Here is a 27,821-nt window from a genome sequence, read left to right as displayed (position 1 = left end):
CTGGGGATCATCGACCACACTGGGTTCAACCGACTGCAAATTCTGACACATGTCGGCGGGAATGATGCCTGCCGTTTGTGTCTACAGATACCTTTAGTTCCTACAGACGAATGACTGATATGATGAAAGTATGTAGGACTGCCCGCGAGGAGCAGGCTAAGCTGTTTGTAGCATCATACCCAGGGTCGACCGTGGTCATCTGGTATGGAGCAGAATATGAAAGTATGTAGCACTGCCCGCGAGGAGCAGGCTAAGCTGTTTGTAGCATCATACCCAGGGTCGACCGTGGTCATCTGATATGGAGCAGAATAAAATGTCTTAGCCAGAAGTATAAACCAGAGGTTCTTTCGATTCTGTGACAACATCGGATGTGAATTTCTCGACCTTCGCTATTGAGTGGAGAGTTGTAGGCTTCCTCTAAATAGGTGTGCGCTACACACTGGAAGCCACTGCTAGGGTAGCGGAGTAAAATGTGGAGTCTACATGGGGTTTTAAGGTTAGGTTAACCCCCTTTTCCTTCAGATCGGAGATGATTTTCCTTTCGAAATCGAGCATACCTCTGCCACATTTCCCTCGTAAAATGCTCATTCCTGCAGATCAGAAACATAAAATCTCTGTTGGTCTGTCACGGCAGGGCCATCAGGCGTATACTTTACTTTACATAAAAGGTTAATGTGGTATTAGTAAAGTACAGGAGCATTTATAGTAAGATTATAATGTCCAGTGGGGTCATAATGCCCAGGTAGATTATGAACAGAAAGTTGGCTGAAACGGGAAGTGAATAGCAATGAAATCCTAAATTTAGATTGAAATATTGATCGTAAGTGTAATATAATCGCCAGTGGCGGCGGCATTTATTCGACGATATCTAGCGAGGTTTAGACGGATTCTAAATTTGAATTAATCTGGGTAAAATAAGCATCAATGTTGGGTCAAAAATGATAATCGTATGCCTTTGTAGATCAACTGCAGCAGAGCCCTTCAGAGGGAACTGCAGCATATTGTGAATACGTTTCCTCTGCAGCAGAGCACTTCAGAGGGAACTGCAGCATATTGCGAATAAGTTTCCTGACCATGGTGTTGTAATAGGGAGTGATTTAAACTTGAAAGGTGCATATTGGCAGAATCTTGCCGTCAAAACTGGTTCCAGAGAATAGTTTAATAGCAGTGTTAGAAACTACATGTAAACAAAGAGACCTTCATCACACATTAAAGAGAAATCAAAAATTATCTCTGAAACAAAAGCTGAACGAAGCATAAGTAGCGTAAGGAGAACAATGAAAAAAGAGTTGAATGACTCTGAAAGTAAAATTTTGTCAACCGATGTGATTAAAAACCCTAAAAATATCGGTCTTACGTAAAATCAGTAAGCGGTGCGAAACCATGTGTTGAGTCACTCATTGACCATAGTAGCAGCGAAACGGAAAATGACAGAGAGGAAGCCGATATACTGAATTTGGTCTTTCAAAATTGCTTTACCTCGGAAGGTCGTGATTGGATCCTCCCTTTCAGTCATCGTACGAACTTCGAAATGCCAGATAATCAGATAGCCGATCGCTGGATAGAAAAGCACTAAGGCCAGATGATATACCTGTAAGATTCTACAAAGACTGTGCGAAACAACTTGCTTCCCTTGTAGCAGTAGTTTATCGTGGTTCACTGGAGCAACGCAGGATACCCAGCCACGGGAGAACAGCGCAGATCGTTCCCATTTTCGAGAATGTTCGCAGGGCAGATGCACTTAATTATAGACTTATATCGTTGACGTCAGTCTGTTGTAGAACTATGGAACATGTTTTAGGCCTAAGTATTACGACGTAATTGGAGAAGGAAAAACCCTTCTATTAAAATCTACATGGATTCCGTAGACAGAGATGTTGCGAAACTCAGCTCGTTCTTTTATTCTATGAGATCCAAAGCGCTATAGACATCGGCACCCTGGTTGATGCTATGTTCTAGACTTCTGGAAGATACCTTATACAGCCCCGTATTGATGATTAGTGAAAAAATACGAGCTTACCGAGCATCGCACCCGACATCCTAGCAGATGGAATATGTCGCTCTTTACGGAACATAATCGAGAGATGTAGAGGCAATTTTCGTAGTTCGCCAATTGAGTGTGACAGGACTGTTACTGTCTACAGTGTATGTAAATCATCTAGTAGAAAGCGTCGAAATCTCTTTAAGAACATCAGCAGATGATGTCGTTTATAAGAATCTAGCAATGCCGGAAAACAGTAGCGATTTGGAGAAGACTGAAGAATGATGCAGGTACTGGCAGTTGATACTGAACGTAAATAAATGTAACATACTGCACATACATAGGAAAAGAGATCCACTGTTTTACAACTACACTACTGATGACAAATTGTCACCGTAAAATATTTAGTCATATCTATCCGGAGCGACTTAATCGGTATGACCACATAAAACAAATAGTAGGAAAAGCCGATGCCAGACTGAGATTCATTGGAAGAGCTTTAAGGAAATAAAGTTCACCTAATAAGGAAGCGGCTTACAGAGTGCTTGTTCGACGTGTTTTGTCAGTCCCGCCTTCCCACGTAGAACTGGTAGAAGAGGCAGAGAAGATCCAATGAAAAGTAGGGTGTTTCGTCACGGGATCGGCGCGAGAGCAGTACAGAAATGCTAAGCGAGCTCCAGTAGCAGACACTATGAGAGACGGGTCGTGAAACACGCGGGGATTTACAATTGAAATTTGGAGAGAGCACTTCCGTGAAGAGTGGGACAACATAATACGAGGATTATTCGGAAAGTAAGGAACGATCGGTCGCGAAATGTAAACCACAGTGAAAATCCGATGAAGTTTTTCTCAGGTGTGTTGGGCAGTGTCTCTAGTATGCCCTTCGATAGCGTCGTTCTTTTTAGTTCTGAGCACACAGGGAGCACACAAAGATACCAAGAACAATAGTGTCTCCCGCCAAGTACGAGGGCCTGGTGAGTAGGCCTGAAACTACACAGCCAACGCTACATAACTGTCGTGCGGTTTCAAGACAGTTCTCAGCCGCATTCTGCAGGGGCAATGAAGATGCTCCTGCATCGTTTTCAATTGCAAATGTTTGATTATCCACAATACAGCCCGTAATTGTCTTCCACTGAGTTTCATCTCTGCTCACACGAACCGCTGGCTATGTAAACAACTTTATGGCACACAAGGGGCTGTAGGCCAACATAAAGAACTGGCGGAAAGCACTGGCGGCTGCCATCTATAACGAGGGTATTGGAAAGTTGGTACAACGCTACGACAAACGTCTAAGTCGGATCGGCGGCTATGGAGATAAGTAGCTGGTGGTTGCAGCTAACTGTTGCAAATAAAACAGTTTTGATTTTCACTGTGGTTTCCTTTTCGCGGCCTATCGTTCCTTACTTTCCGAATAGCCCTCGTACTTACTCCCACGTATCTCTCGCGAAATAACCACGACGAGAGAATTCGAGAAATTAGAGTTAATAGAGAGCCTTACCGACAAATATTCTTTCCAAGCGCCATTCTCGAGTGAAAGAGGGAAGGGGGATTAGTTAATCCTACCAGAAGTAGCCTCCGCCATACACCGCCGGTAGGCGTGCGGAGTATGATGCAGATGTTGGTCATTACTTCCTCAGCTATTGCCATCATCATGATTTGTAGTAGTAGTTGATCTTGTTGTTGTGCAGAGCAGCAACTGGTTGCTTACGTCCCGGCTGCCGAAAAATATGGATCTGAGGTCACTAAAAAAAGTGACAGGCTGATTGCCCATAATTATATGGTGATAGCTGCGAGTGGGTTCCATTCGCTGCCATGCGGGTATATCGTGCGTGACTTGCCTTATCTGTCCAGAAATATTTCTGAGTAAAAAAAATGTTACGAACTGAGTCCTTCGGGCCATATTTTTAGTACCCTTACGAGTAACAAAAATGCAGTGACGGCATAATACTGAATACCAAATTCCGCAGTAAATATGCATTAAGGAACTCGCATGCTATCTCTTTTTACACGGACATAGCTTCATGTTGTCGTTTTTTTCTCTCCCATATGTGCTTCTAGTCGCTTCAGCCCTCCGTGGATGCTGTTTCAAAACGGTCCCAACAAACTTTATAAGCTCTTATTACTTTCCTGACTCCTGCCGTGTTTAAAAATAACGAATTACTTATTTAATTCCTAGGTACGAGGGTGTCTGGCAGCAACATTACTGCTGCTCTCGTGTCAATACTTATTTTTACGTTGAGGGAGCCGTCGTTATGAGTTTCGGGTTGTGAGGATAGCTAGGTATGAATGGTATGAGGGTTTACTGTCGGAATAGGAGGTGGGATGGAGTCTTCGTAGATAGAAAACTTATGTCTGACATTTTGGGATTTGCGGTTCCGAAATTTCTCGGGTAAAAAGGCTAACGTAACTAGAGCAGATCGTATAGTTGCATGAATCCATTAAAAGGTATACACGTAGCCCGTATCAACATGGTGCGTGTTTGCAGTTATTGCAATGGAAATACCAGGCCTTTTGTCCGATAACACAAATAATGCCAGTCTGAATGAAAAATACTCCAAGTACACAACTTTAATAGGTCAGGTCTTGTGCAGGAATGGCCGGGTCGGAAGATCTAACGATACCATAGGGTATTTTTTGATTAACTGACTAGAATCTAAATTGGGGCGGTAGGTTGCAAGTGCTACTCTGAGATGAAGAGGTTAGCACAGTAAAGGAATTCGTGGCGGGCCGCATCAAACCAGTCAGTGGACTGATGACCAAAAAAAAAAAAAAAGGCAAATTCCTGCATAACACTGTTTTCGTCAAAGACGGCTTCGCTAAGCACTACCTAGAACGGATGTTTGGTCACATGATCGGAATTTAGTTGAAAGAGCAAATTGATTCTAAAGACCCTGTTCAAGTATCGGTCAGCTCATACGTGCAATACAATAAAGGACAACTGCCAATGTAACCGAGAATTGGGAAAATGGATAACAGAAAGAAGATTTCAATAAACAAAATAATTCTAACAATCGTGGGTCACGAGTATTTGGTCGCAGCCCGGCTGGACAGTTCGTACAGTCTGCTATGTCCACAATATAACTACGTACGACCTCTCAGTCAGTCTTACTGCAAAATTCATTTAAACTTACGTCAGCGTTCATTCAGGATGTCCTGCAAAGTTGTTAACATTTGAAATTCCATATTTCACGGAATAACATACACTATGTGATCAAAAGTATCCGGACACCAACAAAAACATACGTTTCTCATATTTGGTGAATTCTGCTTCCACCTACTGCCAGGTATTCCAAATCAGAAACTTCATTAGTCATTATATATCGTGAGAGAGCAGAATGGGGCGCTCCACGGAACTCGCAGACTTCGAACGTGATCAGGTGATTCGGTGTCACTTACGTCATACGTCAGTACGCGAGAGTTCGACACCCCTAAACATCCCTAAGTCCACTGTTTCCGATGTGATAGTGAAGTGGAAACGTGAAAGGACACGTACAGCACAGAAGTGTACAGGCCGACCTCGCCTGTTGACTGAAAGAGACCGCCGGCAGTTGAAGAGGGTCGTAATGTTTGATAGGCAGACATCTATCCAGACCATCACACAGAAATTCCAAATTGCATCAGGATCTACTCCAAGTACTACGACAGTTAGACTGGAGGTGAGAAAACTTCGATTTCATAGCCGCGAGGCTGCCATTAGCCACACATCACGCCGGTGAATGCCAAACGACGCCTCGCTTGGTGTAAAGAACGTAAACATTGGATGACTGAACAGTAGAAAAACGTTGTGTGCAGCGACGAATCATGGTACACAAGTGGCCATCCAATGGCAGGGTGTGGGTATGACGAATGCCCGGTGAACGTCATCTGCCAGCGTGTGTTGCGCCAACGGTAAAATTTGGAGGTGGTGGTGTGGTTGTGTTGTTTTTTTCATGGAGTGGGCTTGCTCCCCTTGTTGTTTTGCGTGGCACTATCACAGCAAAGGCCTACATTGATGATTTAAGCAGTTTCTTGCTTACCACTGTTGACGAGCAATTCGGATATGGCGATTGCATCTTTCAACACAATCGAGGGCCTGTTCATAATACACGGCCTATGACGGAGAGGTTGCACAACAATAACATTCTTGTAATGGACTGGCCTGCACAGAGTCCTGACCTGAATCCTATAGAACACATTTGAGATCTTTTGGAATGCCGATTTCGTGCCAGGCCTTACCGATCGACATCAGTACCTCTCCTCATTGCAGCATTCCGCGAAGAATGGGCTACCATTCCCCAAGAAACGTCCTAGGGCCTGACTGAACGTATGACTGCGAGAGTGGAAGCTGTCATCAAGGCTAAGGGTGCGCCAACACCATATTGAATTCCAGAATTACCAATGGAGGGCGCCACGAACTTGTAAGTCATTTTCAGCCAGCTGTCAGGATACTTTTAATCACAATGCAGGTAGAGAGGTAAAAATTGACATACGTGTCTGAAATGACCAGGGTTTTTATTGAAACCAAAGAAGTGACATAATGACCAACGTATGGAATTTCATACATATATTTAGAAAGTAATAGTTAGCATATCAATTGTCTTTTAGCAAGGACAATATTGTTTATAACAAATGTTCAACGTGTCGACCGTCATTCGTCAACAATACCTATAGTCGAGGGACAATACTGTGAACAGAATCGTACAGTGTATTAGTAGGAATGCCAACGAAGATGCCGTCGGGTGTTGTCTTGTAGCATCGTTAATGAGATCGGACGATAGCAGTAGACTTGCGACTTCAGTTAATCCCACAACCAACAATCACACCGACTGAGGTCTAGGGACCTGAGAGGTCAAGCATCAAGGAAGTGGTGACTCAGCAAGCGATCCTTGCCAAATGAGGTGCGTAAGAGATCGTTCTCATGTGTAGCGATATGGGCTGGCGCACCATCCAGCATAAAAATCGTATCTTCCAGCAGCTGTTTATTAGCCAGACTAGAACGATGCAGTTCTGCAACCTATAGGCGTCCCTGGCAGCCTTCACACTGACGATTCTCGCGAGGCATCACTGACATTTTGCTGTCCAGTGCCATTTGCAGGCTGCTTTTTGCACTAGTTTTTGGGTTCAGCAAAACCTCATGACATTTCTGGCATGTGAGTCGAGTTTTACCTCTCTACCTATATTATTCCGTGCATCAGTGCGTTTTCAATTGTCAACCGACAACCGTAGTCGCCGTTCTGACTTAGACTTTTGTCATAGCGTTGTACCAACTTTTCAATAGCCTCATCATAGAAGGCAGCCGCCAGTGCTTTCCGCCAATTCTCCACGCTGACCTACACCTCGTTGTCTGTGTCAAAATGTTGTCTTCAAAGACAGCGGTTCATGTGACCAGAGATGAAACTCAGGGGGAGACAATTGCGGACTGTATTGTGGGTAATCTAACATTTCCATTTGAAAACGATGCAGGAGCATCTTCATTGCCCCTGCAGAATGCGGCTGAAAATTGTCTTGAAGAAGAAACAGCACGACAGTTACGTAATGTTAGCTGCATAGCTTCAGGCGAAATTTCTCACCAGGCCCTCGTACTTGGCGGCAGACACTATTTTATAGACATCTTTACGCACTCACTGCGAGCTCAGAAATGAGAAGAGCGACGTGATGCTAACTGGGGTTATACTAGAGACACTACCCAACACATCTGTGCAAAGCTTTATCGGATTTTCATAGTCGTTTCCATTTCGCGCCCGATCGGAGCTTACTTTCTGAACGCCCCTCGTATAATGGTAAGTGGGAATAGAACAGCAGCTGTACTTATACGCTCACTCCTATTCTCAACTAAGCCACCGCTAATGAGATCGGACCAATTTTATTCGCATTAATATTTTTAATATGCCGCACGACATTCGATATATATGTCTAATTACAACATCGTGTCTAAATTGCAAACTAATAGATAAGTACTATTTTGTACAAAGTGCTGCCATAGCTAAAAAGTACATTATTACTATTTTAAAATCTTCAAACAATATTTTTAATGAAAAAAAGAAGTCCTATGAATTCTGATTCATAGTGAGTGAAGACACTTCAAGCTGCTTTAGCTGTTTGTAGCTCTTTATTAGAGGCACTACCGGTTTCTCACCGTTACAGGTGCATCCTCATATGATTCAACTATAAGCCCTCAAATAATCGGGAATCTACGATGTCCCACAGTTTAGTCGTGGACTTTTGTCAGCCATAAAACTCCCGAGGTAATCATCAGTAGGTGAATGTGAGACGCGAGACATGGGGTGGTAATATCATTAAACATATGTGAAAAAGGTGACTTTCTGCTATACCAGTGCTACGGACTGTGAAATCTATTACTGAGTAACTTTCAAAGTTTGCTCCACTACGTGCCTTGTAACGTTCTTGGATTCCCCTTGGCGTAATGTCCATTAGGTGACCCAAACATTACTGCTTAAGCCAGTCCCAGTTTGTCAACGAGGGACATTCTGAGATCATCCAAGACGTAAGAAGGGCTCCTGCGGCTATGCACTACTAGTTTCAGCCGGTCCCAATCGGAACTTGACGATTATGTGTCATTCTAATGATTCCTAGCTGCTAGAGAAAGGTGTTTATAAGAATATAAAGTGCACGTGTTCATGCATTATCATCCTGGAGAATGAACTCATCGCGGAGATGTTGGCTGTAGGGCTATATAATTGGTTGGAACACGCTGTTCTGAGATTACAAATCGTTCAAATTACCTTCACAAGCGGCGAGAGTCGGTCGACATTCGTAACTGGTACTGGCTCAATGTTTTATTGACTTGCGTCGCTGCTGATCCTGAGAGACTACATGACAAATAGGGGCACTGGTATCAGGCCGTCGGTCGCCATACCAAGATTTTCAGGCGTCAGAAATTTCCTGCACGTGTCGAGAGGTGCAAGGTATCTAAGTGCAACACCAATAAAAATGAAGATAGCAATAGAGAATCTCTATGTGCACTATCAAAATAGGCGCAGGATGTAGGGTTAAATCTCAACATATCCAAAAAGCAAGCGGTATTTTTTGGTCGTTATGGGCACACAAGCCCGAAATATCGGGAATCCAATCACCTTTAATGCCAAATGGGACAGAGATCAATACCCCACTTCGCAAAGAGCCTAGGAGTAATAAATGTAAATGCCGTGTGGCTAGGGCCTCCCGTCGGGTAGACCGTTCACCTGGTGCAAGTCTTTCGACTGGACACCACTTCGGTGACTTGCGTGTCGATGGGGATGACATGATGATGATAAGGACAACACAACATCGAATTCCTAAGCGGAGAAAATCTCCGACCCAGACGGGAATAGAACCCCGGCCGTTAGGTACGACATTCCGTCGCGCTGACCTCTCAGCTACTAAGGGCGGACCCTAGGAGTAATAACACATGATAATTATAGCACTGACCAGGTAAATGCAGTGTGCAAAAGGCATCAGCATCTCTTCGTGCACTACTAAAATATAAAAAAAGCTCTTCTCTCTTAAACTAAAAAAGAACCTCACGGAAGATCAAGGCACCTGGAACTGGTGATGAATGCCTGTGTCCGTTATATCTCTGATGTTCGACTGTTTGATTATATTTCACCATCATATGCACATCCATCCTGACTACGTGCAGACAAGCGCAGAAATTTCCATGTCCTCCGTCTTGTCTAATGTCTTATTAGCATACGCTGTCCTTCACATCCCTCCTCGACCTTAACGCTCTTGTATGAACAACATGGCAGATACACACGCTCCCATCAGAGAAAAATCATTTTTTCCCATTCCATCTTTCAGTAGCAGAAACCCGACCCCGGAAGTAAACCCCACATTGTACAGGTATTACAGAACTGAATATCATCTCTAACTTCAGAAGTAAGTTAATGATATATCTTCCAAATCGACAATAATGATTTCCACTGTCCCTGTACACACTCTTTATCCATGTCCATCCTCTATTCGAACCAGTTCTTCCTCATTTTGCGGTAGTTTTAGCTGGCGCAGTCTCCTTTAAATTACCTTTTCCTAGAACTCATTATATGAGAAAACATCTATTTTGTACGCCTATACACCTATAAATTCTTTTTATATCTGCTACTATCAATTTTATTATTATTATTATTATTATTATTATTAATGGCAGATTCTGCAGTAGAAGAAGTACTGCTAGGATTAACTTCATTACTTTGTAGTCCGTATTATTTACTAACATTGGCGCTATAAGCAATCAAATTATTTTAATACCTTTACCATATTAAAATTGTTATTTATTATGTATGATGCAAAGAAGTGTGAAACCCTGGTCAGATGTGAGAGGGCCTGATGACTTAAACACATAGCACTCCGTCTTCAGGCCACAAGTGGCCCATCGGGACCATCCAACCACCGTGTCATCCTCAACTGAGGATGCGGATAGGAGGAGCGTGTGGTCAGCACACCGCTCTGCCGGCCGTTATGATGGTTTTCTTTGACCAGAGCCGCTACTATTCGGTCGAGCAGCTCCTCAATTGGCATCATGATGCTGAGTGCACCCCGAAAAATGGCAACAATGAATGGCGGCCCGGGTGGTCACCCATCCAAGTGAGGGCCACGCCCGACAGCTCTTGACTTCAGTGATCTGACGGGAACCGGTGTATCTACTGCGGCGAGGCCGTCGCCACTTAATGAATTAGTAATAAATAAATAATATTTGATCAGGTCCAATTGCATTTGCTCCCTTGCATGCCTGATTCGTTAATCACAATGCTGGTAAGTTTATTTTAGTTTGACACAGCCCTTCAACAGTTCCTTCCGAAATGGGAGCGCGCAGTTATCTCGCATTGACGTAATTTGTAGGTAGCGTTTATCAGATAGTGATATTGACATGGTCACTTTTATGAGGCAGAATACGAATGTTTTGTGTCTCACGTTAGCGTCTGAATCGTCGAATGAAGTTGTTGTGATGTACATGAACTGGAGGGCAATTTACTATGTTGGCATACCTTGCTTGCCATGAAGTAATATTGCATGGCCTGCCTAAGCTCGTAAGAACCTTTGAAGTATGTTTGCAGACCGGACAGCAAACACAAATTGCATTACACCATTCCCTATAGGAGAGATAGAGCCATCTACTTTGCGGCCGGCCGAAGTGGCCGTGCGGTTAAAGGCGCTGCAGTCTGGAACCGTAAGACCGCTACGGTCGCAGGTTCGAATCCTGCCTCGGGCATGGATGTTTGTGATGTCCTTAGATTAGTCAGGTTTAACTAGTTCTAAGTTCTAGGGGACTAATGACCTCAGCAGTTGAGTCCCGTAGTGCTCAGAGCCATTTGAACCATTTTCTACTTTGCTACACTGATGATGAAGCGATAGTTTACCTCAGTTAAATTCCTAATCAAAGGAAGGAAGATTAGGGTTTAACGACAGATCCGCAACAAGGTCATTAATGAAGTGGTAACTCAAGAAAATTGCTTATCATTAAAAACTCATGCTTCACGAGCTGCGACATCGTCGCAAAAAAACAGTGACTCGTATATGTAATAAGTTTCCTTTAATGTACGTCTATGGTCACGAACTTCTTGTTAACAGATTACTGGTTTCGGTCTTTAATGACCGTCATCAGATCTGCTTCATAAAAACAAAGTCCTAATGTACTGCAGCCATAGTGGCATCGTCAAATGTTAAATGCGGAATCAGCACCGGCATCGTCAAAAACATATCAATAACATCACATGCACGAGTACTACTGACAACATGACTCGTATATATGTATTTGACGATGCTGATGCTGGTTCCGTATTTAACATTTGACGATGCCACTATGGCTGCAGTACATTAGGACTTTGTTCTTATGAAACAGATCTGATGATGGTCATTAAAGACCGAAACCGATAATCTGTTAACAAAAGGTTTGCGATAATAGACGTATATTAAAGGAAACTTAAAAACTCAAGCGACTACAGTAATGGTGTGTCTGTGGTGGCGGAGGCCACGCGCTCTCACTGCAGTGGCGGCAGCGGCGACGAGACGGGCACCAGGCCTTGACGTCGCTATTACCCAGGAATGCTACCTCCACCCGCTTACGAAGTGGCACGCTCCCCAATTAGTGCGACATGCGCCCCAGTTGGCGCAGCACGACTGCTCGTGGATGGAGCCAGCGGCATGAACGACTGCTGAGGTGCTTGCAGGAGACGCCAGCCTCTAGTGGCGGATATCGTCCCTGTGAGGCAGTTGGTGCTGAGATGCTCACACCAGTATGGGGGTGTTAGTGGCTTTACTGGCAGGAGTGTAGCCATTGCTGGTTTGACCTGGCCAGAGAGGAATTGGGGGGGGGGGGGGCAGCCCACCAGTGGAGAAGCACCAGGCAGGTGCTTGTGTATGCAGGGTTTCTCTCTTGAAGATGTGACCCAACTTGTGGCAGCTACGTGCTGCCCCATATCTCTCGGCCGCCTGGCGTTGTCCTCTCGTCGCATTCGTTGCTGTCGGACTGCTGTGCATTTTGCAAAATTTTACAATTTATACTGGCTCGCGGCCTACTTGTTGTGTCGACAAGGTGTTTCCAGTCACGTTCGGCGCAACAAGTCCGTGGCTTGGCATTGTGGAAACGGTTCGGCTCGTCCTGCAAGATCTGTGCCGTACTGCTGCAATGAAATATTGCGGTGTTGACCTAGTGCACCTTTTGGTGTAGTACACTGTCCGGTCACACTGATGTGACCACCTGTTAGAAGCCCTGAATAGCCACCTCTTTCAGAGTGGACCGCTGAGAAACGTGCAGGAAGAGCGTCAGTGAGGTACTGGAAGGTATCGAAAGGGATGTGGCCCCATGCCATCTCCCATGACGTGACCAGCTGCGATGGATTTATCTGCTGAGGACCCATAGCGTTAACGGAACGATCAAGGTGAATGCCAAACAACGTGCGATTTGAGAAATTATTTTATTTTATTTTGACAACCAGTTCCAGCAGTTCAACATGCAATCTTCAGGCCCCTTATGCTCTTCATGTATAGACATTAAAAACATTTGGTTTCAATCCTGCAAGTACGGTGGTCAGAGAAGTACGTTAAACTCATCTGGGTTATTTCAGAACCACGTACGCACACTGCGAGCTTTGAAACACGTTGCGTTGTAGTGCTGGTAGATGACATCGTTCTGAGGAAAAGCAAATTGCATGCAGGAGTGGCCATAGTCCCCAAGGACAGAGCCATACTTGTGTTGACCGATTGTGCCCTCCACAACGGCGAGATTACCGAGAAAATGCTACGAAATATTCCCCAGACAGTAACGCTCCCCCCTCTGGCTTGGCCCTTTTGATTTCAGACCTTTGGCGCTGTATAACAACCATCTGCTCGATGGAGCAAAAACGTGCTTCACCAGAAATCATCTGGCGCCACTCAGTGGACGTCCACCTGTGGTACTTGCGAGTACATTCCAGCCTTTGTTGCTGATGAACACCAGTTAGCATGCGTGCATGAACCAGATGCTGTGGAGGACCATTCGTAGCTACATTCGATGGACGATCATTAAGGAGACCTTGGTTCATATGGGCGGTCAGTTACATCTGCACGTCTAGGTGCCTGGACACATCTCGGCAGCTGTCGTTCATCCCTGTCATTTATGCCTCAGGGTGCTCACAATTTCCTCAGCGCCGTTTTTGGTTTCTGGATATTTTAACCATGGCGGCAAGTCAACAGGTTACAAACTTATCCAATTTGGAACTGTTTGCAACTTTGACCCGAAAGCCCATGATCATGCTCTTTTGGATGTCAGATAAATCGCGCCGTTTACTACAACTAATATACTAGTTTTCCACATCCCCCCCCCCTCCCCGACACGCCTTGTATACCCTCCAATGCAAATGTTACCAACTGCCGTATGTGAGTGCTTATTGTATGCTGACTTCCAACAAAGGCTATGGTTACATTAACGTTACGGGAGCGCCGTTGCTGCAACTGGCCTACTGACACGTTAGCGGCCGCCAGCTGACTTCAGCAGCTGTTGCTGAACTGTTATTTTCGGTGGTAACACCCTAGAAATGGCGGTGGCGTTGGAGAGGGTGGACAATTTCGGCTTGGTTGCTTTAATTGTGGAAGGGAAACTGGCCGTTCCTTTTCAGAGGAACTATCTCGCCATTTTCCTGGAGAGATTTAGGAAAACAGAAATCAGGATGGCCAGACATGGATTTCAGCCACGCTCCTCTCTAATGCATGTGTATTACATCGCAGTACGCAGCGGTTTTCTGTGTGGAAAAGTTATGAGAAACAGCTTTCCGACCAGGCCAACTCACACGGTGATTCTGTTGCGCGAGGTGCAAGTCTTACTTCAAGCAATGGAAAATACCCCAGGTATGAAACCCGGCCTGGCAAAAAGTCTTAATTTTCTAGGAAGACCGAATAGTGGAAATTCATTCTGGAAACAAATCCCTAGGCTGTGGAAAACTGTCTCCGTAATACCCTCTCTTCCAGTTGGCATGCAGGGAATATTCCGTGACGTTTGGAAAACAGGAGATCAAGTACTGGCGGAAGAAAAGCTGTGAGGGCCAGTCCTGAGTCATACCTGGGTAACTCAGTCGCTCAGCGTTTGTCTGCCATATGGAAGGCGCGATTGCTTCTCCGGAACAAGGTTTTAATCTGCAAAGAGGTTTAATTTTGGAAGAATAATGGACGCCCTCTTTCCCGAGGAAGAAAATAGTTTTACAAAAGAACTATCATGCAGTCAGAATATTACAACACTGCAAAGAAAAGAGACGAGAACATTATCTGGATATACTATTGCATTTTCAGGGCATGAAAAAACCTTTTACAGAGTCAAAGTTGTATTTTCTGGAATGTAATGGAAAGGAAAGGTAGCTCTAAACATTTAATAAAAGTGATAAAATGTATCTATTTAAATAACGAAATTCTAATTAATACAGGGAAAGAGATTATAAGGGTATATCAGTTAATGAAGTACGACAAGACAACAGTCTCTCATAACATGTATACTCATCAGCCAGAACATTATGATTGGCACGGATAACAGCGACGACACGTCGTGGCAGGGAAGCAAAGACGCCCTGGTAGGTCTCTGAAGCGAGTTGCCACAACGTCTGCAGACACAAGTCATCTAATTCCCGTAAGATCCAGCACTCCTCGTACAGGCTGTTCAGTTTCCGAAATGCTCGTGCCGAGCCTATGGGCCGTCACAATCTCCCCTCAGTCAAACTCTGACAGATCGCACGCCTTCCAGATTCTACTAACCAACTGCAAGCTCAGTGATACTACGTGCACCGTGCGTGTGTCTGACTAGCAGTCATTCCTCAACAGGTGACGCTGCTATCGCATGGACGGGATAGCCACCGACCTACTGTCTATATAATGTTCTGGCTGATCAGAGTGTATTAACGACATTCTTAGACAATGGTAACGATTAGTTAACCCAGGGATAAAATTTCGTCCCTTGAAACACATAATTAATTCTATACTCTTTACTGGCGACCAGAGAATTTTAAAAAAAGACGGATGATGATTTACAGTTTCCACTAGACAGTTGGACTTTGTAGCCAAACACTATAACTTGAAAATATAAAAAAATAAAACCAAAGTTAAATCTACCAGAATGTGAAAACAATACCTCAAGTAAGTTAAACAGATTGGGAATATCATGTGGGACAACACAGAGAACATAAGTCAGCAAAGCTATGAAAGACACAAAGAGAAAGTCACGCCGACGCTTATGCTCATACATGAAAGTGTAACCTGGACAATAACTAAGAAAGCTCAAAGAATGATACAGTCAGCTGAAATTAAATACGTAAGGAAAGAGATCCAGTAAGGAATTGAGAAGTAAAGAAATAATTATACACTTTTTGCATGTATGAAAGAATAAATTGTGGGATTCAAAATGGGAGAAGTGTCTTGAAGGAATGGAGACAAAAGGAATAGTCATACTTCTAACATTCTCTAAAGGCTCTGAGCACTATGGGACTTAACATCTGAGGTCATCAGGCCCCTAGAACTTAGAACTACTTAAACCTAACTAACCTAAGGACATCACACACATTCATGCCCGAGCCAGGATTCGAACCTGCGACCGTAGCATTCGCGCGATTCCAGACTGAAGCGCCGAGAACCGCTCGGCCACCGCAGCCGGCCATACTCTAAATCCAAGGGATACAGGAAGATCAAGGAAGAGATGCCTTTTGTAAAGGCAGATCAGGCTATAAGCCTACACTTTGAAGTAGAAAAAGAAAGTAGTTTCTATTGACTGCCGTAACCGACTGTGCTTAAGGGCCTTCCGACAAACCCTCTCAATTTTTTTCTGATGATGCTGTCGATTACCATCGAGTAACTTCGTCGGATGAAGGCTGATGTGTGTGTGCTGCGATCAGTTTGTATGCTCCTTTTTTTCTTTTCATCAGGCATTTGACGTGTTAGATGCGGCCAGCCACGAATTTCTGTCCTGTGCCAACCACTTCATCTCACAGTACTACTTTCAGTCCACGTTCTCAATAATTTGTCGGACGAATTCTAATATCTGTCTCCCTCCACAAATTTTATCCTCTAGTACCATAGAAGCTATTCCTTGAGGACGTAACAGATGTTCTGTCGAAGTCTTCGTTCTTCTTTTTACTGTTTTCCATATACTCCTTTCTTCTCCGATTCTGCGCGGAACATTCAAACTACTTCTTCTGTAGCACTACATCTCAAATGTTTCGATTCTCTTTCGGTTTTACCGCAGTCCATGTTTCACTACCATGGTATGTTGTGCTCCAAACGTATATTCCCAGAAAGTCCTTCCTCAAATTAAGGTCTATGTTTGACCCTAGCAAGCTTCTCTTGGCCAGGAATGCCCTTTTGCTAGTTCTAGTCTGCTATTTACGTCGTCCCTGCTCCGTCCGTCATTGGTTATTTTGCTGCTTAAGTAGTAGAATATCATAACTTCATCTACTTCGTGATAACCACTACTGATGTTAAGTATCTTTCTGTGCTCATTTCTGCTACTTCTCATTACTTCCGTCTTCCTTTGATTTACTCTCAATCCATATTCTGTACTCATTAGACTGCTCATTCCATTCAGCAAATCCTGTAATTCTTCTTCACTTTCAAGGAAGATGGAAATGTCATAAGCGTATCTTATCATCGATATCTTTTCACCCTCAATTTTAATCCCACCTTGGAATCTTTTCTTTATTTCAACCATTGCTCCGCCACGTATAGATTGAACAGTAGGGACGGAAGGCTACATCCCTGTATTGCACACGTTTTAATCCGAGCAGTTCGTTCTTGGTGTTCCACTCTTTTTGCTCCCTCTCGTTCTTGTACATATACCTTTTCGCTACGTTTCTCAGAGCACCTAGGAGCATTTGACGTTGACGAATACTTTTTCCACGTCGACAGATCTTATGAATGCGACTTGATTTTTCTTCAGTTTTGTTTCCATTATTAACCGCAAGGTTTGAACTGCTTCTCTGGTGCCTTTCCCTTTCCTAAGCCAAACTGATCGTCATCTAACACATTCTCAATTTTATTTTCTGCTCTTCTACTGATCTTGGATGCATGAGCCGTTAAGCTGACTGTGCGATAATTCTTGCACTTGTCGGCTCTTGCTATCTTCGGAATCTTGTGGCTGACTTTTTTCCTGCAGTCACTTGGTATGTCGCCAGTCTCATACATTCTACACACGAACTTAAATATTTGTTTAGTTGTCACTTCCCCCAAATTCTGATGGAATGTTACTTATTCCTTTTGCCATACTGAAAGTCTTCCAACGCTCTTTTAAATTCTGATTCTAATACTGGATCCCCAATCTCGACTTGTATTTATTTTTCTGTTACGTCTTTCCTTAATCCTGCAAAATGATATGGGTGCACAGTGCTGTCTTCTAGAGCGAACGATGTCCCCGGGATGACGTAAGTTTTCCACCATCGGTATGAAATATCATTTGATAAGGCCTGTAAGTGAGCAGAATCTTGGCAGGAGCTTTTACTAATGGGCCCTGGAAATGGGCAGTGGAAAAGCTTCAATTTGTACCTGAGACCAAGGCATAATTGTTAATGTATTTTCGAGGAACGTTCTCTGGAGCACACAAAAGAAGCAACCTTTGGGAGGGTATGACGTGAGTGGGAGTCCCGGTGGGGTGGCGCAAAGAGTGCAAAGTTGTTGTGTGTTTGGAGGTGGAAGAGAGTGATCATCAGAGATCAATAAAGTTGCTCTGCTGCGAAGTTGGCAGGTGCGTTTGCCATATGCGAGGATGAAGGTCCGAACAGTTTTCTGGTAGCATCCGTTTGATTCATTGAACGAGCTCTTGTCCAGTGAGCAGCGGCCTCTTATCAGATGTGATGACATCGGCTAGCTGGAGGCCACTGTTTGATAACGGCGATGTGGACATGACGAGGTCTCGTAAATGACCTTAAAATCCGTCTACAATGGCAGAATCTTAATGTCTGGCGTTTTTGTACGTTTTTACGGTGGAAGCGGCAAGAGACGCTAGGAACCAGTTTGGGCGGTATCGTGACTGTTCGTGCTGCTCGTTTTGCAGTCTGTCGGCTCTGAGTTCTGGACGTACTAAGAGATCTACATGGCATTTGTTAGTGGCATAAGAGTGTCGAGTGCCTTAAGCCTGTCTCGCGGGTCGAAGCGAGGTTGGTAACTTTTACTTATAACCAAGTGCATTAGTGAAACAGTGCGGACCGTGGATACGGGTTTCCCTTCAAATAAGCAGATCAGTAACTCGCGTTGCATGTGTCCCGCGCCGCATACCGCTAAAGCCGTTGGCACACGGGAGGAGACAGCTAACCTTGAAATGGTGCTCTCTGAGAATTGTGACACCACTTGCAACTATTTCACGCTGATGAGCCATTTCGCCATGTGAGAAACAAACTACGTTCTGCGATATTTTGGCAACATGCCACTTAAAGCAGAATCAGTAGCAAGCAAAAACGTTCGCAACGTCACAAGCAGAAAGCAAGACTCCACAGTGTATTTGGAAGCTCATATTCAGTGGTTTTTGTTACGTCACACCATATGAATATACAGTGTTTCTAAGAAAGCTGAATCGTTATTGGTACGATGTGTTGTTATAAATTGACGTGATAATTCATGATGGTGGCTAAAGAATTTTTGTATTTAGCTTTTTGCGTTATAACTAGCATGATGTGAGAGTAAGCCGTTTTCAGGCAAGAGGACCCAATGAAGATTCATGAAAACGTGTCTTCTTGTCAGGTACGAGGTCGTTAGAAGCAGAGTTTCAATGTGACGTACATTACCCAACGGGAGGATGGATGGATAGAGGGTTCACGTCCTGATGTGTATAACTTTTTCTTTCGCCTACCCATTTTCTGAAAGGTTCTGGGACTTCCCTATCAAATTAGTAGAAATAATTTTTGCAATATTTGATCTTACGTAAATATACCTGCGCTCTCTGTCATGGGTGAGTTACTTCGATTTGGTAAAATTTATAAGCTGATATTCTTACAGAGTGGACATGCGTCTTTCATTTTTCTCTTATTACACATTCACGAATACTGAAGTTATATTTATGTATACCACAGAGAGAACAACCCGACTAGCATATGGTCAAGAGAGGAGATGTGCGTTTCAGTGGAGCTAACGTAGGATTTCTACGCAAGTCCAGTTTCGTGAACCAACTGTATGGTTTGCGAGTGAAAGCCGACAAATGCCGATGGAGAGGGCATCCTGCCTCGTGACGTTGGATAACCCGTCTGCGTGCACATCAACGTTAGCTGCCTCGTCTCGTGTGCGGAGAGCGTGAGTAAGTGTGAATTCTGGGCGTGGTCGCGTTGTAGACTTCGCGCCACACCACGTAATATCCGAGGACGGAAGTTTCGAGTTCCACCCTGATAATTGCTCGGAGGCTAATTCAGCTCTCAAATTTTTTTAGTTGTGGGTGGTCATCTAGAGAGTAATTTAGAAGACTTAAACAGAGTGTCCCGAAACTGTTCGTTCAAATTGATGCAGGAGACAGCGAACATCAAAATAAATATATTTAGTTGTGGCACATATTGATCCTGATGTCAGTTTCTGAAGTTAGGGGAGATTTAAGCAGAATATAGGTTAGCGTGCCAACTGCAGGAGTGCCATTCACAGTAAGTGCTCGAACGCACGACCATTTGATTGTATGCACGCACTACATCGTCGGACCATTGATTGTGGTGCCGGTTGGAAGATTACTGGCATGTCCGCAATGGTGCCAGCAGCGACTGCAGTTCTAGAGACGATGTTCTTCTGTTTGCACAACGGTTTCGTACACAAGCTGCTACATATGCCCCCCGCCCCGAAGGAAGAAATCGAGAAACGTGGGGTCACGTGAGATGGGTGGCCAAGCCACAGGGCCACCTCAGCTGATCCATCGAATCCCAAAGATGGCTCTCAGATGATTCCCCAGACCAGTGCTGAAATGGGCTGGCAACCCTATCGTGCTAGAAGCACATCGTTTGTGTACCGATCAGAGGTACATCCTGCAGCAGTTCTGGCAACTATTGTTTCACAATGAAGCGATATGTCCTTCCGTTGAGGCAGAATGGAAAAATATATGATCCAATCAAGCTATCACCGAATTGCTGGCCTACACATTAACACTGAATCGCTTTTTGATGAGCACATGGTCGAGTATCTCGTGGAATCACGTATGCGTAAACGTTCGAATTGTGGGAATATCTTTTCTAAATCGTTTTGTAGTTTGTTTTCTGATGATTTTATTAGTCGATAAACGGCAGTGTCATCTGCAAACAACCGAAGATGGCTGCTCAGATTGTCTCCAAAATCGTTTATATAGATAAGTAACCCTACCTTGGAGAACGCCAGAAATCACTTCTGTTTTACTCGATGACTTTCCGTCAATTACTACGAACTGTGACCTCTCTGTCAGGAAATCACGAATCAAGTCACATAACTAAGACGATATTCCATAAGCGCGCAATTACACTACCTGTCGCTTCTGTGGCACAGTGTCAAAAACCTTCTGAAAATCTATAAAGACGAAACCAATTTGAAATCCCTGCTCCTGCCTAAAGAGCTAGTTTTGTTTCACAAGAACGATGTTTTCTAAATCCATGTTGACTACTTGTTAGTAGACCGTTGTCCTCGTTGTAATTTATAATGTTCAGACATAATATGTGTTCCCAAATCCAGCTGCATATCGACATTAATGATAAGAGCCTGTAATTTAGTGGGTTTTCTTGAATATTGGTGTGACTTGTACAACTTCCCAGTACTTGGGTACGGACCTTTCATCGAGCGAAATGCCACCGGTTCGCTGTTAGAATACACCATCCATCCCTCCATGATTGGATGATCACGTTGTTAACGCGAGCCATTACCAAATTTTTTGTAGTAGGTCCAGATGCCATTGAACTACATAAACCTCCGTTTTCGCTGTTATCGTCTGTGGTTTGTATGCCTGTTGAGCATCAACTGTCACCTTCACATATTACCAAACTGTTTACGATAAAATCAGAGCAGCCTTCAGAGATTCTGCGCAGATGGTGCTGTCAATTACTGTCTAGTAAAGTCGCCAGAAGATCAGTAAGATTTACACACGATATCTGGTCGGTAAGGAATGTGGCAACTGATCGTGAAAGATAAAAAGCTGTGAGGCCCTTCCCATCATTAATAAAAAAAAAAAGAATTCCTTTAAACTTCTGTTTACCGATATATCATAAAAATATGACAATTGTCGATTCATCTAAATAACTGACGACTACTATTGCGAACAACTTGAAGTGAAAGATACGTGTAGAAGATGTGGGATGGGGTACCAGATAGCTGTAACACATATATCTACCAAAGAGACTGACTACACTACGCTTGTCGTCTTTTGGAGTATTGCTGCACAATACAGTATTGTATCCTTACCAAATATGAATGACGGGACACACCGTACAAGTTCAAAGAGGGGCAGTTCGTTTTGTGTCACAGTGCACTGTGGGGGGTGGGGGGGATGGTGATATGATAAGTGAGTTGAGATGGCAGCCATTAAAACTGAGGTGTTACTCGTGACGGCCAGATATTTTCACAAAATTTCAGTCACTGACTTCCTTCTTCGAGTGCGAAAAAGTGTTGTTGACACCCATCTACATAAGGAGAAACGACCATCTGCAGTTCTCTCCTCTGTTTTGTCTGACAATGAGACGGATGTGACATGAAATGTTTTCAAGGTGGCTGACTCGTTCGTCTTTTTGCTGTCGTTATCGTGTTATCCATGTATTTAAAGAAATCAGTTGATTCGACGAAAGACACAGTATTACACAGTTTTTGTATTAGTGTGATATTGTGAGTCTCAACGTGTGCATGAGTGAGACTGCGAGAGAGGAGGGCAGGATGCAGATTTTAACTAAGATGCCGTTTTAGCCTTCCTAAAAGTTTTCGTCTTTCTAAACACATACTTCTGTGTTTTTAGCAAGGGTGATAATAATTCCACAGTCGCGTACCTTAAAGCCACACACACACACACACACACACACACACACACACACACACATTGTACATTTACATCTCCATCCAGGCTCCGAAAGCCACCTAATGGTACATTGCTTCTACATTTCTGGTTCCAGTCGCCAGTCGTGTGGAGCGAAAGCTGTTACTTACAAAGGTTCTCCAGAAAGTAAGTACCGATAGGTCAAGAAATGCAAACCACTGTGATAATCTAATAAAGCTTTGTACGTATGTATTCGACAGTGTCTCTAGTATGCCTGTAGCTTGCATCAGTTCGCTCTTGTCGGTTCTGAGCGCATGGTGATCACATAAAGATGCGTAGAAAAAAGTGTCTCCCACCAAGTATGAGGTCCTGGTCAGAAACTTCGCCTGATGTTATGCAGCCCACATTACAGAACTGTCATACGGTTCCTACTTCGTGCTAATTCTCGGCCGCACACTGCAGGGACAATGAAGATGCTCCTGCGGCGTTTCCGATTGGAAGTGTTTGATCATCCACAATACCGTCCGTAATTGGTTTCCCCTGAGTCTCATATCTGCTTACAAGAACCGCTGGCTATGAAGACAAAATTTTTCCACAGACAGTGAGCTGCAGACGATTACAGATAACTGGTCGAAAGCACAGGCGGCTCCTTTCTATGAGGAGGATATTGGACAGTTGATACAAGACTAGGACAAAACTCGAAGTTGGAGCGGCGACTATGTAGGGAAGTAGGTGGAAGTTGTACCTAAATGTTGCAATTAAAACTTTCTGGTTTTCACTGTGGTTTCTATTTCGTCACCCTTCGGATCTTACTTTCTGGACAACCGTCGTGTAAGCCTTCGCGTGAGCCCCAATATCTCTAATTTTATCTTCAAGATCTGCTTTCGAGATATACGAGGGGGGATTGAGTCTTCTGGGAAAGCATTCCCGTGGAGTTATACGGTAAACCACGCCATGATGCGTAACATCTCTCTTGTACCGTCTGCCGTCGGAGTAGTTGGAGAACCTCTGTGACTGGTTCACACTTACTCGTACGATACGGATATGAGATGATCGTCTTCTGGGTGGACTACACTTCCTGATCCTTCTAAAAATTAATCTGTCCAATGTTGTGTTTCTGGATGTTAAGCCAAATTGTTGTTTCCTTTGCAATATCGATGACTACCTACACACGGTCAAATGAGATCAATGTGCCCACCGCCTATAACCACTCACGGCAGATGGCGGGTACATAAAGTGTGTAGGTCTGCGTGGGGGAGGGGGAAGTTACGCGAGGAGGGAGAGATGTGAGGAGAGGGGAACGAAAGCGGGAAACAGCACAGTCGTTGTCGTATCGTGTAAGGGAAGCGATTTACTTGACGTCCAAAAGGATATGATCATTGGCTTTCGAGCAAAAGTAGGAAGCAATTCCTAAACGGCTAAGTTAGTAAACTGTTTGCGTGCCACTATCGTTAATGTATACCTAGCATGGTAAAATGGTGCAGAAGTATGATGACAGATGTAACTTTCTGACGGTCTGAGACTCGAACGCGAGACCTTTGACTTTCGCGAGCAAGTGCTCTACCATTGTCTTCTTTTTTTATTATCAGAGTGACTTGGTACTATCATGAAACTTCAAAAGATCATAGTCAGATCATCACGTAATATAAGATGCAAATGGGAGAACAAGTGAATTATGATAACATAACAATTACAAAAGAAAAAAAACCGAGAAAATAGCCAAAAAACCACCATCAAGCGCTCATGATATGTACAACACTGACCATTAAAATTGCTACACCACGAAGATGACGTCCTACAGACGCGAAATTTAACCGACAGGGAGAAGATGCTGTGATTACCTTTTGAGAGCATTCACACAAGGTTGGCGCCGGTGGTGACACCTACAACGTGCTGACACGAGGAAAGTTTCCAACCGATTTCTCATACAAATGGCTCTGAGCACAATGAGACTTAACTTCTGAGGTCATCAGTCGCCTAGAACTTAGAACTAATTGAACCTAACGAACCTAAGGACATCACACACATCCATGCCCGAGGCAGGATTCGAACCTGCGGCCATAGCGGTCGCTCGGCTCCAAACTGTAGCGCCTAGAACCGCACGGCAAATCCCGCCGGCGATTTCTCATACACAAACAGCAGATGACCGGCGTTCCTGGTGAAACGTTGTTGTGATGACTCGTGTAAGGACGAGAAATGCGTACCATCACGCTTCCGACTTTGATAAAGGTCGGGTTGTACCCTATCGCTATTGCGGTTTATTGTATCGCGACATTGCTGCTCGAGATCCAATGACTGTTAGCAGAATATGGAATCGGTGGATTCAGGAGGGCAATAGGAAACTCCGTGCTGGATCCCAACGGCCTTGTATTACTAGTAGTCAAGACGACAGGCATCTTATTCGCATGAGTGTAACGGATCGTGCAGCCACGTCTCGATCCCTGAGTCAACAGATGGGGACGCTTGCAAGACAGCAACCATCTGCTCGAACAGTTCGACGACGTTTGCAGCAGCATGGACTATCAGCTCGGAGACCATGGCTGCGGTTACCCTTGACGTTGCATCACAGACAGTAGCGCCTGCGATGGTGTACCCAACGACGAACCTGGGTGCACGAATGGCAAAACGTCATTTTTTCCGATGACCCAGGTTCTGTTTACAGCATCATGATGGTTGCATCCGTGTTTGGCGACATGGTGGTGAACGCACATTTGAAGCGTGTATTCGTCATCGCCATACTGGCGTATCACCCGGCGTGATGGTATGGGGTGCCATTGTTTACAGGTCTCGGTCACATCTTGTTCGCATTGACGGCACTTTGAACGGTGGACGTTACATTTCAGATGTGTTACGACCCGTGGCTCTACCCTTCTTTCGATACCTGCAAAACTCTATATTTTAGCAGGATAATGCAGGATCGCGTGTTGCAGGTCCTGTACGGGCCTTTCTGGATACAGAAAATGTTCGACTGCTACCCTGGCCAGCACATTCTCCAGATCTCTCACCAATTGAAAATGTCTGGTCAATGGTGGCCGAGCAACTGGCTCGTCACAGTACGCCAGCCACTACTCTTGATGGACTGTGGTATCGTGTTGAAGCTGCATGGGAAGCTGTACCTGTACACCCCATCCACGCTCAATGCCCAGGCGTATCAAGGCCGTTATTACGGCCAGAGGTGGTTGTTCTGGGTACTGATTTCTCAGGATCTATGCACCCAAATTGCTTGAAAATATAATCACATATCATATATTTGTCCAATGAATACGTTTATCATTTGCATTTCCTCTTGGTGTAGCAATTTTAATGGCCAGTAGTGTATAAACATTTTTATATAGTTTTCTGCATTTATTTAGTTTTTTCAAATTTTTTTGTATTTTGTATTATCTAGAATCTAAAAGCAGTAACACAACGAATCAGATCATATTCTACTTTAGCAAACCAAGAAAAATTTCGATATGATTTCCAGGATTGTATACGCTCATGTGTATATATACTTCATCTTTACACTTTTTACAATAGAACTGAAGCGATACTGTGCCAAGAGACTAAACAAAACGAACAGGTAATCTAGGAGAGAACAAACCGAAGCAAAACAGATGAGAGACATTCATAATAATGAAAACACATTGCCGGCGGAAAACAAGTTTCAACATGTTGGGAAGAGGTCTCGATATCGAGGCATTCGCAAGCATGTCCAATAGGCCGTCATCATGTACTGCATGATGTTTATGTGATCTTGTCCATCGCCTTCTACAACATAATGAAGTGTCCCAGTAACCACATAACGGTATGGGTTTTCGACTGTGGAAAGAAGGAAGAATCCGGTCACAATATGACGTCCGTAGTGTATAAAGTCTCAGAAGATCGAGCAAGATAGACCAGTTGCGTCCTAATCCAAGACCAATTTGCCATATGACCTCCACAAGTAAAGCGATGTCGTATTGTATCCGTAGACTTACAACGACTACATAAATCCGAGTGGCTAAGCCCAATCGCTCGCTCGTTGGAATCAAGTTACTTACTACCTTATACCAAGTGAACGCTACGTGCATCGGCAATATCAGAAGACTGATATTGCACCAAACTATCGCCCAGTTTGTTTGCGGTGATCCTCTTTCAACGAGGAACGGGGTTCGGGCAAGGTACTGTTTTACAACGACTCTGTAGGAATTTCAAAGTGAGGACGGGTCTCCATAAAATCTCAGCCCCTAAATAGGTCACCGTAAGATAGAAGTCACGAATGTGTCTTAACTTGTAATTTATGCGACCAGCATCCATAGGGGGTTCAAGACTAGCAGGACAGACATAGAGAAATAAACGCAACGTGAATCTGTGAGTTTCTCGAGTTATCATCAAAACAGTACATTACACAAGTAGGAACTGCGTCTTCCTAAGTATGTCAGCGAGGCCCAATCCCCCAAAGGAACGAGTCTTTCGTAATCACGTCATACCGTAAGCAAAAGGTATGTCTTTTCCACGAGAAACGACCAGACAGTTGCTGTAGTTTCTTCGTCATCATCGAGGTAAACGGATAAACTTGGGCCGCGTAATAAGCTTTGCATGAAACATATGTATCCAGTATTCGGACTTTCTGGAGCAGAGTAAGAGAACGCCTTTCGTGTTCTAGTATCGCTCCCTGAAATTTTTTCTTAACGGACTTCCAGTTGAGCGTCGCCATTTTGATGGACAACGATCAATGATGATACCGAGAGACGTTTGTCTATTCACCACAGTAACCCATGGAACATCTGTGTCATCAAAACCACGCAAAGTAAGAGGCCTGAATTTACCTTCATTAAGTAGTGCACCTGAACTCCGACAACAGTCATCGCTTACAGTATTCAGTCTAAGTATCTCCGCAGAATTGCGGACTAGAACCATCACATAACTTGCGTATGCACGAGCAGCTATAGTCCCTCCGGAAATCGTCCAACATTTCAGCTGGGATGCCAGCATCTGACGTAGGGGCTCCAGAGACAAACAAACGTATTGACACCGGGCTTCCTTGAGGCACTCCCAGACGGATATTAATCGGGGGCGTCAGTTGGCCATTAGCAACCACAGAAGCTGAAATACTCGTAAGCCGATTTGAGAGCACTTGCCGTGTGTCAACAGCAAAACCAATTGTCTCCAGAATCCGATGCAAGAAGTCGTGATGAAGACGATCATATGCCTTATCAAAGTCTAGGAAAGCAAGGACACGAGGAACGGATGTTACAACAGCAACCGAAACCACGTCACGACAGTCGACGATAGGAGTAGGAGTGGTACGACCAGGTATGCAGGTTTGATGTTTGGCAACAATAATCTCCATCTGAGCTGACATCCTTCTATTAACTGCCCTCGCCACAGTTTTATAATCAAAGTTTAACAAAGTAATGGGGTGAAAGCTATCAGGGGCCGCCGGTCTAGGGCGCTTTGGGATTGAAATAATTTTTCCCACTTTGAACGAGGTCGGCACTCCTCTAT

General features: G+C 44.2%; 1 protein-coding gene across 4 annotated transcripts in view; it reads left to right on the top strand.

Annotated features, from left to right (window-relative positions):
- The window catches only part of LOC124711436 (sensory neuron membrane protein 2-like), a 236,065-nt gene that overhangs the window by 105,608 nt on the left and 102,636 nt on the right, over nucleotides 1–27,821 (top strand). The window lies entirely within an intron of this gene.

Source organism: Schistocerca piceifrons, chromosome 8 (genome assembly GCF_021461385.2).
Source record: "Schistocerca piceifrons isolate TAMUIC-IGC-003096 chromosome 8, iqSchPice1.1, whole genome shotgun sequence".
NCBI lineage: Eukaryota > Metazoa > Arthropoda > Insecta > Orthoptera > Acrididae > Schistocerca > Schistocerca piceifrons.
This window is presented reverse-complemented; position numbering and strand designations above follow the sequence as displayed.